Source organism: Phoca vitulina, unplaced genomic scaffold (genome assembly GCF_004348235.1).
Source record: "Phoca vitulina isolate PV1807 unplaced genomic scaffold, GSC_HSeal_1.0 scaffold29, whole genome shotgun sequence".
Taxonomy (NCBI): Eukaryota; Metazoa; Chordata; class Mammalia; order Carnivora; family Phocidae; genus Phoca; species Phoca vitulina.
The window spans coordinates 4,498,520-4,510,890 of NW_022589732.1; positions in this window are offsets into that span (position 1 = coordinate 4,498,520).

A 12,371-nucleotide genomic window follows, 5' to 3' on the forward strand; every position below is an offset into this window, starting at 1 on the left:
GTCACAGGCAAAGGAACATCAAAAGCTTAAAGGAGAAGAACCATGAAAAGCATAAAATAGTTTGACAGACATAAAGAAATTTGCCTATAAAAAATTGGCTATAATTTTGGGATTTTATTCCTATAAACTAAGATATAATATGTCTTGTGCACAAATTATATGGAGAGATAAAAAAGCTGTGAACATACAAATGTATATCCAGATACAGATAGATATTATAAATTGGAAAAATAGTATTTGGTTCTATTAAATGGTTTATCATAAATTATCCCTTTATAGCAATTATTTTAAATGTGGTTAAATATCTAAAATATCAACTGACACACATTTTTTCCCCAGAAACAAAGTTGTGGTGCACAACTGCATGCTTATAAGAAATCTTGCAAAAGAAAATCATGCATCATTCCTAATACCCAGGATTCCCAGAGCTAAAATATCTCTTCTGATGGTTGGTAACCTTGCCTTCTCTGAACCCCAATTCAGGGTTGCTTTAAAAATGCCCCCTCACTTACTCCTTCTTGCATGAGGACAATATCCTAAAAGGGCCCTAAATAAATACTTTCTACTTTGGCAAGGGGGAAAAGTACACTGCAAATTTTTGTCCCAAGTTTATCATGCCCATAGGGCCTTAAGCAAGACTTAGCATCAGAAGGACTTAGGACAACACTCTCAACTAGATGGAGCAAGCCACTTTATTTATATCTTTATAACATAGTTTCCCATGTACTTCTAAAACTGATGATTTCATATACTTATATTTCAAATCTATTTTTTAGACCAAAATATTCTGAAACCAAATGAGATTGTCAAAGAGACCTAGAATCATGCAGGCTAGGAAAGGACAGGTTTCCAAGGAAACTAATTAAGGCCCAATATGTTAGTGACACCTTCAAATCCAAATGACTCAGGTCTGAACTGATTAAATCAAAAGCCAAGTGGAAACTAGACCTAATCTTAGATACCAAAATTATAACAATCAAGTGCTGTTTTCTAGACCAAGCAAAAGAACAGGCAGTAAGACTGTAGTTTAGGATGCTCTGGAAGATCAATGGAAAGCACACCAATGGTTTTTAAACAAACATAACAAAACTTTTCAACCTAGAAAGTGTTCTAGGTAGGTAGTTTGGACAAGGGTACATTTATCCTAAGGATGCTGCTATTGCTTAAAACATGGAGAACTCTTTCATCATTTCCTTCGGAGCCTCTAGCAAGTTTAGAATATCCTCAGTAGTGTTAAACCTTTAACAAAAAGTTTATTTTGTTTGGTGGTGGACAGAGTTTAAGGGAAATGATGAGGAGACTGAAGTAGCCAATAATCTTTTGAAGGATAATCCAGCAAATAAGGATAGTTACCAAATTAGGTTAGTACTGTTTTACATTCACCTATTCACCCAAAAGAACAATTTTCAAATGGAAAAGGATAAGGCAGTTACCATTAAGAGGGCACTGAATGACCTGAAACCATAAAAATCCTAGAAGAGAACATAGGCAGTGTTCTTTTTTATATCGGCCATAGAAACATCTTACTAGACATGTCTCCTGAGGCAAGGGGAAAAAAGCAAAAATAAACTATTGGGACTACATCAAAATAAAAACCTTCTGCACAGCAAAGGAAACAATCAACAAAACTAAAAGGCAGCCTATGGAATGGGAGAAGATACTTGCAAATGACATATCTGATAAAGGGTTAGGATCCAAATATATAAAGAACTTATTAAACTTACCACGCAAAAAAAGAAAAATCCAATTAGAAAATGCAGAAGACATGGATAGACATTTTCCAAAGAAGACATCAGAGGCCAACAGACACATGAAAAGATGCACATCACGGATCATCAGGGAAATACAAATCAAAACTACAATGAGATATCACCTCACACCTGTCAGAATGGTTAAAATCAGGGGCACCTCAGTGGCTCAGTCATTAAGTGTCCGCCTTTGGCTCAGGTCATGATCCCAGGGCCTGGGATGGAGCCCTGCATCGGGCTCCCTGCTCAGCAGGAAGCCTGCCTCTCCCTCTCCCACTCCCCCTGCTTGTGTTCCCTCTTCTCGCTGTGTCTCTGTCAAATAAATAATAAATAAAATCTTAAAAAAAAAAAAGAATGGCTAAAATAAAAATCAAGAACACAAGAAACAACAGGTGTTGGCAAGGATGTGAGAAAAAGGAACCCTCTTGCACTTTTGGTGGGAATGCAAACTGGTACAGCCACTGTGGAAAACAGTGTAGAAGTTCCTCAAAAAGTTAGAAATACCCTATGATCCAGCAATCATACTTCTAGGTATTTACCCAAAGAATACAAAAATACTGGGGCACCCAGGTGGCTCAGTTGGTTGGGCATCTGCCTTCAGCTTGGGTGTGATCCTGGGGTCCTAGAATTGAGCCCTGTGCTAGGCTCCCTGCTCAGTGGGGAGCCTGCTTCTCCCTCTCCTCCCCACTGTTCTCTATCTCTGTCTCTCTCAAATAAATAAATAAAACCTTTAAAAAAAAAAGAATACAAAAATACTAATTCAAAGGGATACATGCACACCGATGTTTACTGCAGCATTATTTACAGTAGCCAAATTATGGAAACAGCTCAAGTGTCCATTGATAGATGAATGGATAAAGAAGATGTGGTATATATGTATATAATGGAGTATTACTCAGCCATCAAAAAGAATGAAATCTTGCCATTTGCAATGACATGGATGGAGCTGGAAAGTATCATGCTAAGCAAAATAAGTCAGAGAACGACAAATAGTATACAATTTCCCTCATATGTGGAATTTAAGACACACAAAAAAAAACTAGCAAAGGGGAAAAAAGAGAGAGGCAAACCAAGAAACAGACTCTGAACTATAGAGAACAAACTGATGGTTATCAGAAGGGAAGTGTCGGGGGGGATGGGTGAAATAGGTGATGGGGATTAAGGAGTGTACTTGTGATGAGCACTGGGTGTTGTACGTAAGTGCTAATCACTATATTGTACACCAGAAACTAATATTACGCTGTATGTTAACTAATTGGAATTTAAATAAAAACTTAAAAAAAATTTTAAAAGAGGGCACTGAAGTTTAAGATACATATTAGAAAATAACTGTTAACTTAAGTGAGAAGAATTATAACCCATGTGTCCCCATATACACACACACAAAGAAAAGTAAAAAACATTTCAAATATAATCAGAGCATCATAGTCAATGACATATGAGAAATCAAGAAGAAAGACGGAGGATAGATCAAAGCCTCTGATTTCAAAGGGAAGATACACAGTAGGAGAGAAAAAAGTAGAATCTAGAAATCACATCGTTTCTAGAAAAATTCTAGAATAAGGTGTTAAACAGATGTCTCCAAATTATAAAATTCTAGAAATAATCAAGCTTATAGTTTTACAGATTTAAAAAAACAGAGGGTAAAAGAGACAAACTGACTTGCCTAAGGTCATAAAACTAAGCATAACAGGGAAATCAAGACAACAACTTGGGTTATGTCCTGACATGTCTTAGAACACTTAAAAAATAAAGGAACACCTGGGTGGGGTTCAGTTGGTTAAGCATCTGCCTTCCGCTCAAGTCCTGATCTCAGGGTCCTGAGATTGAGTCCCGCATTGGGCTCCTTGCTCAGCAGGGAGCCTGCTTCTCCCTCTGCCTGCTGCTCCCCCTGCTTATTCCCTCTCTCTCTCTGACAAATTAATAAATAAAATCTAAAAAAAATTTTTTTTCTGTTTCTTTAAAAAAAAAAAGGACATTTAAAAAATAAAGTGATGGTCACTAGGAGGAAATTGGGTTCAGAAAGGAACCAATAGAACCCACAAAGTTGCAACAAATTTATCTTTAATAAACAATTAGACCAGGAAACATCGAGTTGGTGTATCTTCACTCCAGCAAAGCATTTTAACACCACTGGTGATAGCCTTGCAGACAAGATGGAAAAATGTAGCAGGGTACTTGGAAGAGCCCAGAGGATTCTGAAGAGTTGGGTGGTTTAACAGTCAGAGCAAATTAATGACTGGGTATCTATCACCTGTTATGTGCTGCACACCTCTCATCGACACATCTGTATTAATGACTTGGGGTAGAAATAACAAAAATATGTTTATCAAACCTACACTTCATAATGCTAAAAAGGGAACTTGAAAAATTGACCTAGAATTCAACAACAAATTTTATATATATATGCAAATATATATAAAATACGAACACACACATGCATATATATATAATTTTGGATTGCAGATATAGTATGAGAGGAAGCTGGCTTATAATGGTTCATATTAAAACAAATTAAAAAATAAATAACAAGAGCAAATAAGTCTCATGTGACAAATTTAATATAAGCCACCAGGGCAATATGGGTATCTAAAAAAGGCAAAGAAACTTCCTGTTTCTAGTACCACATGTAAGGAACTTAGAAGTCACCACTGCATCCTAACATGAAGTAAAAAGATGAACAGACTGAAAAATCAACAACTCTTCTTGGATCCTTAAGAAGTGGGAGGACACAGGGTAAACCACTGCCCCAAGACTGGAGAGAGAGGGAAGAGGAAAAGAACTATTTAGAAATACACCAGAGCACTCTATGCTTTTTTTTTTTTTAAGATTTTATTTATTTGTCAGAGAGAGAGAGCGTGCACAGGCAGAGAAGCAGGCAGAGGGAGAAGCAGGATCGCCAATAAGCAAGGAGCCTGATGCAGGACTCAATCCCAGGACCCTGGGATCATGACCTGAACCAAAGGCAGGTGCTTAACAGACTGAGCCACCCAGGCATCCCACACTCTGTGCTTCTTAGTAAGGCCAGCACTCAGAAAAAACTAGTTAGCCAGAGCCTAACCTTATAGGTTATTATCAAAGTTTCACTAACCTGGGAAAAGTACCTGATTCTAGCCTACTCTAGTCATCCCATCCTATCTAAGGGGGGGGCGGGGGTAGGAAAAAACTGAGAAAGACTTTCAAGTTCACAGTCTAGAAGCATTGGTCCACTGAAAGACTGAGACCTAATCACTGACTACAGATCACTTCCCCTCCCCCTACCTTCACACCACATTACTAAGGCCTATTTACAGTAGTTTCTTTTATCCAGTACATCATGTACAGATATCAAAAAAAAAAAAAAATTCCAAGGCATACTAAAAGGCAAAAAAAAACACAATTTGAAGAAATAAAGTAAGCATCAGAACTATCAGAACCAGACATGCAGGGATGTTGGAATTATCAGAATAGGAATTTAAAACAACCATGATTAATATGCTAAGGGCTATAAAGGATAAAGTAGACAACATGCAAGAACAGATGGGCAATGTAAGCAGAGAGATGGAAATCCTAAGGACTAAAAAGAAATGCTTTAGAGCAAAAACACCATAACAGAAATGAAGAATGCCTTTGATGAGCTTATTAGAGAATTGGTCATGGCTGAGGAAAGAATTGCTAAGCTTGAGGATATCTTAATAGAAACCACCAAAACTGGGGCAGGGGACAGGGAGGGAGGGGAGAGCAGAATTTCCAAGGACTGTGAGACAACTAAAAAGGTGAAATAAATGTGTGATGGGAATACCAGAAAGAGAAGAAAGAAACAGAAGAAATATTTGAAACGATAATGACAGACTTTCCCCCCAATTAATGTCAGACACAAAACCACAGATCCAGGAAGCTCAAAGAACACTAAGCAGGATTAATTCCAAATAGGAAAAAACAAATAGGCATATCATTTTAAAACTACAGAAAATCAAAGATAAAGAAAAAATTCTGAAAGAAGCCAGAGGGGAAAAGCACCTTAACTATAGATGAAAAAAAGATAAGAATTACACCCAACTTCTCAGAAACCATGCAAGCAACAAGAGAGTGGAGTGACATATTTAAAGTGTTGAGAGAACAATACAACCAACCTTGAATCTCATACCCTGTGAAATTATCTCTTAAAAGTGAAGGAGAAATAAAGACCTTCTCAGACAAACAAAAATGGAGGAAATTTGTTGCCAGTAAGTCCTGCCTTGCAAGAAATATTAAATGAAATTCTTTAGAGAGAAGGAAAATATATAGGTCGGATACTCAGATCTACATAAAGCAAGGAAGAGCTTCAAAAAAGAAATATGAAGGTAATATAAGAACTTTTATTCTTTATTCTTCATTGGTCTAACAGATAACAGTTTCTTCAAAATAACAACAATATATTAATAATAATTATTAGCAACAATATATTCAATTATATGTGCTTGTATATAAAAGCAATGATATAAAGAATGAGAGGGGGGCACCTGGGTGGCTCAGTCGGTTAAGCGTCTGCCTTCAGATCAGGTCATGATCCCAGGGTCCTGGGATCGAGCCCCACATTGGCTCCATGCTCAGCGGGCAGACTGCTTCTCCCTCTCCCTCTGCCCCTCCCCCTGACCCCTCTCCATCTGCTCATGTGCTCTCTCTCTCTCAAATAAATAAATAAAATCTTTAAAAAAAATGAGAGGGAGAAATTAGGATTCTTTCACTATTATAAAGTACTCACACTACCTATGAAGTGGTATAACATTATTTGAAAGTGGGTTTGGGTGGCTGTATATGCATATTGTAATCTCTAGGGCAATTACCAAAAAAAAAGAAGTATAAATGATATGCTAAGAAAGGACATAAAATGGAGTTCTAGAAAATGCTCAATTTTAACCACAAAAAACAGAAAAGGAGTGGAAGACAAAAATAAGAACAAAGAATAAGGGTAACAAATAGAAAACAGTAACAAATATGGTAGATATTATGCCAACTACATCAATAATCACTCTGAACATGAGTAGTCTAAATGTACCAATAAAAAAAGACAGCAAATAAAAGCAAAACCGAACTACATGTTGTCTACAAGAGACCCACCTTAACTATAAAGATTGAAACTATATAGATTGAAAGTAAATGGATAGAGAAAAATATACCATGCTAACACTAATCAAAAGAAAGCAGAAGTAGCTATGTTATTTTCAGACAGAGCAGACTTCAAAGCAAGAAAATTAAACAGGGATAAAGAAGGGCATTGCATATGACAAAGGGGTCAGTTCTCCAAGAAGACAACAATCTTTAACATATATGTGCCTAACAATACAGCATCAAGCTACATGAGGCAAAACTGATAGAACTTTAAGGAGAAACAGATGAACCCACTCTTGAAGTTAAAGTCTTCAACACCCCTCTATCAGAAATGGACAGACCCAGCGGACAGAAAATCAGTTAAGGACAGAGTTGAACTGAACGACACCATCAATTGGTGTAAAGGACATCTATAGATTACTTCATCCAACAACAGCAAAACACACATTCTTCTCAAGTTGACATGGTGCATTTACCAAGACAAACCACATCCTGTGCCATAAAAAGGCAAACAGTTCTCAACCTCAGGTGACCCTATCCAGAGGATTATGTCCCATTCCCAGCCCTGGGTTTCATGAAGGACCTCCATAAACGAAATGAGTCTAGAAAAGGATGTCTAGAACAGTAAGAGCTGTAAAACATGAAAAGAGTTGAAGCATCTGACATGAAAACTTAGAAGTTATAAGATGGTTGTCTTCAAATATTTGGAATAAGTCATGAGAAAAGGAGAGAAGAGATGTATGTTAAAGGAAGAACTCTAGCTGCAGATTAGAGGAAGGCAATTTCATCTCGACATGAAGAACTTTCTTACCAACTGCACTGTCCAGCCAAGGGATGACTGTCTCACCCACATATGTTCAACAATGAGCACTCCAGCACCACAGGGGCCAGATGGAAGTCGGGGGACCATCAGTCAGGTGCCCCTGAAAGATGTTCCTGTACCTGGAGTCGGAGGATAAACCAGACGTTTTCCAAGGAACCCTTCCATAGTTAAAGCTGGCTTTTGCTCCTAAGTGGTGTGACTAGGAGGTTTTGAGAATGATTTTCTCTCTCAGCTCATATACCATCTCTTTGAGTCATTTAAAATAAATGGCCTTATCTTCTTCCAAAGATTGTCTCCCATGAAATTCCCATTTACATATGCAGAATAACATCTTTTCCCAATTTCCACACTGCCTCATTCACTGATCCCCATGCCTCTTTCTAAGATAGCAAAATAATGGTTAACTTGGTCAGAGTGCCAGCTTCAGGTACTGCTTCCTTGTATTTGTCTCCTTCCTCTAATTGTCTCTCTGTGGCTCCTTAGATTCCGAATTTCCTTAATGAGCTGTTGGTTCTAAAACTGGCCCTTTGCCCAGTGTGGGGTTTCCCCATCCTAGAGGTGTGAAAAGACACATCACACCCTGTGGCACCGGGGAAGTCCCCAGGCCCCTGGAGAGCTGAACTATTTTATTTTAAATATTAAATAGAAGAGAAGCTTGACTGGTGGGTGTGAAAGAGATGGGGATTTTCAGTTATGAAATAGTGACTAGGTACTATTTTCACAGTAAAAGATCATTTATCTTCATTGACTCACACATACACACCTCCTTGATCAGTTGGCTCTTTTACCAAGTGTCCAATATTCTAACAGCACCATCAGAAGAGTCAGGTCCAGGGGTATTAGCATTACAACTACATTATACAGTAGCATCTGAATGAAGCAGAAAACCTTTGATTGCTTTTTAAAACATTGAAGAAATCTTAGTTGCAGGCACTACCTAAATGTTTACCTCATATCAAGTCTTGGACAAACTTTTGAAAAGTTTTCATCCATTAACTTTTCACTGAAAAATGCCAAGTGAATTTTGGAATAAATTTGCTCACTTTCTGTGGATTTAAATCTGACACTCCTCAAGTCACCAGGTCCTTTAAAACTTTTTTCATGGTAACAGCCCCTTAAACAAACCAGAGGAGAAGAAAAATCCAAGGCAGAATCTACATGTACTCAAGACCCTATCTACTTAGAGTCCAAGTGCATGGTGTAATGAAACAGAGAAGCTTGCATGGGTCTACTCATCTTAACTATTAACCCAGCTGGGAAGAAAAACCAGAAGTCAGTCACTTTGTCTAAAAACTAACAAAGAAAAGTTCCTGGCTAAAGAGATTGGCATGAGAAAATGGAGAAGACAGGAGGTGGAAAATGTTAACTTCAAACATCTGGACCCATACCTCAGTGCTGAAGTTTAAAATCCAGGCAAGGAGAAAGGAAAGGATCCATACAGGTTAACACTCTAAGAACCCAGAGCTTCCTCTTTGCTGCCTCATCCCTATTTGTAATGTGTGTATAAATGGAGTCTGCTGATAACGACAAATCTGTCTATCCAGGACAGCTTTGGTTCTTCCTAGACTACACCAATAAGAAGGGATGGAGGGGTTCTCTGAGGATGACCCACTGAGATGGTCAACAGAAAAAGAACACCACCAGGAAAAGACAGAGGGTCTAAAGGATGGGAGGTATGAATTCTTAATAAAAAAGTATCTTCAGGATACACTACAAAAGTATACCCTAAAGTTTATACAAGCCACCAAGCTTTTTCCAGCCTTAGAACCTCTGCCGGGAACGCTTTCTCCAGATCTTAAGATGGCTGGCTCCTCCTTGCCCTTTAGGTCCCTCTCAAATGCTACATTCACCAAGAAAGTTTTTCTCAGTTTCCAGACTCAGGCAGTCATCCAGTCACAGTCACTATGTTAGCTTTATCCCAGCACTCAGGGTGCTTTGAAATTATCTTGTTCATTTGTTTTGTCTACTTCCTCCTTCTAGAATGTAAGTTCTGTGCAAACAGGAATCTTGCCTGTCCTGCCACATCTTATCGCTCACCCAAAGAAGGGTTCCTAACACATGGAGTAGCTGTTAATACACATTTGTTGAATGAATGAATGACCAAATCTCTGGTGGATTTTCTTGTTTTTAATGAATTTTCTAACAAATGTTCTTGTGAGGAGAATTTCATTCCCCAGTAATACCTGGTAAATGAAGCATGTAAATGGGAAAGCCTGTTGTCATTGAGATTATCTAAATAATTTAAAGAACAAAATTTCTGAGTACATGCTATTATTAGAGGACAGAACTACCAGACTACGAATCACAATTGTAAAACAAAATTATTACTTACTTTTCTGACTGATAGATCATTACCTCATCTTTCTTCTGATGTCCAAGGAGCTGCTGTACCCAAGGACCACCTTTTTATTTCAAAGCAACTTGGTACGAGTAAAATGAGTACTTCTAAAAGTCTACCAAGAGCTTTACTTTTCACTCTGAGCATCTTCTTCACCACCTACATTGTATAAAATGATTTGTTTTATCCCACCCATTCCCTCCCCCCGCCCCCCCCCGCCTCCATGCCTTCTGAGAAATCTAAGCAGAGTCCCAAATCCTACATCTGGATGCACTAGAAGTCGGGTACTATATAAATCTATTCTCCCCACCAACAGTATTTCTCGCTATACTAATGTGATTCTAACATGCTAAAATAGTCACCTGCTAAGCTGAAAATTCCGCAACCAGTAAGAAATATCAAGAAGATCTGTCTTTGCAGACAAAATAAACACTGCGGTATGAAGTGTACTTTGTGAATTAAATAATTAGAAGCCAGATGCCAAAGGGCCAAAGTAAAAATAGTTGCGTCCACCAGGCTTCCTACATTCTTTATGAGGGACTAAGACATACAGTGAGACTATGGCTAAATGTAAAATTCGTTTTCGCTAATCCTGTTCATTTAGGCAAAAAATTCTTTGTTTTAGCTTTAGAGCAAGAAGACTGCACCATTACTGAAAGTCCATTTTGTACATTTAAAAATAAAACGTGACAAATGGGGATTTGTTGCCTGTCCCTGGCTGTCAGCTACAGTGCATAGCTGTGGGCTTACCGGAACAGGAGAACAAAAGCCTGTGTGGGAGAGAACGCACACTGCTGACTGTATCCGGGGAGAAGCCATAGAAGAGGAGATGCCCTTGTGGGACAGTTTGGGCAGGATTACCAGAATGTTGGAGAGAATTCCATTAAGCAACCAGACTCGATGCCTCGGTGGGATCCACCATGCACACAAGACCACAAAGAAAAATGTGTGACTCTTCCACAATCAAGCGGGAGAACACGGGCTGAGCCTTTGCTCCAAGTTTTTCTGACTGGAGTCCTCTGCGCTCTCCTTTCCATCAAGTTGCTCCCAGTTCTTCTGTGGAGATCTGGGTCAAGCTGCACATCCTCAGAAAAGCTTTTTCTAACACATCTTGCCTAGGGTTGACGTGGATGTATTTCGTGAGCCCCTACCTGTTTTTACGAACATGTAACAGCCGCTATACAAATCCCCATAGCCTGCTGCTGTTTTCATTCTAGCCCCTGCATGTCCTGGCTTGAGGTAGATTATAATCTCCCCACCAGGATAGATGTATGTCCCCTATTTCCGCACAGAGTTGAGTACTGTATTCTTTCCCACAAATCGTTTATTTATTTATTTTTATTTTTTTAAAAGATTTTATTTATTCATTTTACAGAGATAGATACAGCGAGAGAGGGAACACAAGCAGGGGGAGTGGGAGAGGGAGAAGCAGGCTTCCCACAGAGTGAGGAGCCCGATGCAGGGCTTGATCCCAGGACCCTGGGATCATGACCTGAGCCGAAGGCAGACGCTTAACGACTGAGCCACCCAGGCGCCCCTCCCACAAATCAGTTATTTAATAAAAGCTGGCAGAATGACCTAGCAAAGTATATTCTCACAGGATTCATTCCTAAAAACCAGGGGGCCCCTGCATAAGAACTGGAGTTTGGGGAACACTGAAATATGACTGGAGGAAGGCTAAGGATTAAACACATTAGGCCAAGGAAGAAGAGGTAAAGAAGATGGACATTCCCCAGGAGAGAGCAAGGAAGGCCCTCCGAACCAACTAATACCATTTAAGGGTCGAGGAGAGAATAGGAAGCACTGAGGGGACCCAGGAGGAGCAAAGACTCAAGGTCAGGACAGAATGGTGGCACTAAACCCAAAATGAGAAGAATGGGAAGAGGGTTTCTAAAAGCAATGTGCCAAATGTTGAACTAAGAGTGAGAGCAAGCAAGCATTTCTCGGTGTGTGGGTGGGTGGGTATGAGGCCACTGAGGCAGGAGGAAGGTGAACGGGAGAGCAGACCACAGATGCAGCACAACCGAGTTCATCTGCAGGACGAGGAGAGCTGTTAGGCTAAGGTGTACCCCAAGCTGCCTTCCAGTCCCAAATGCGCTCTAGGGTGCTAGCTCCCAAACCACACCCAGCTCTGATGAGGTGTGGTCACTGAAACCTCAGTTTCCAAGGTCTCCACCGTGATTAAGGATTAACGTGCTCATTTCCATGGTGATACTTTCTGGCACTTGCCCTCTCTTACAAAGGTAGTATAAGGACTAATTAGATAAAGTCTCTTGGGAAATCAAAATTGTCACAGCTGGGCTCAGTTCTCCCAGCGTCCACTGCTGGCCCTTTGAGCAGCCTTCCCAGACCACACGGTGAACCAGTACAAGGACCCAGGAGAGTGCCCGGC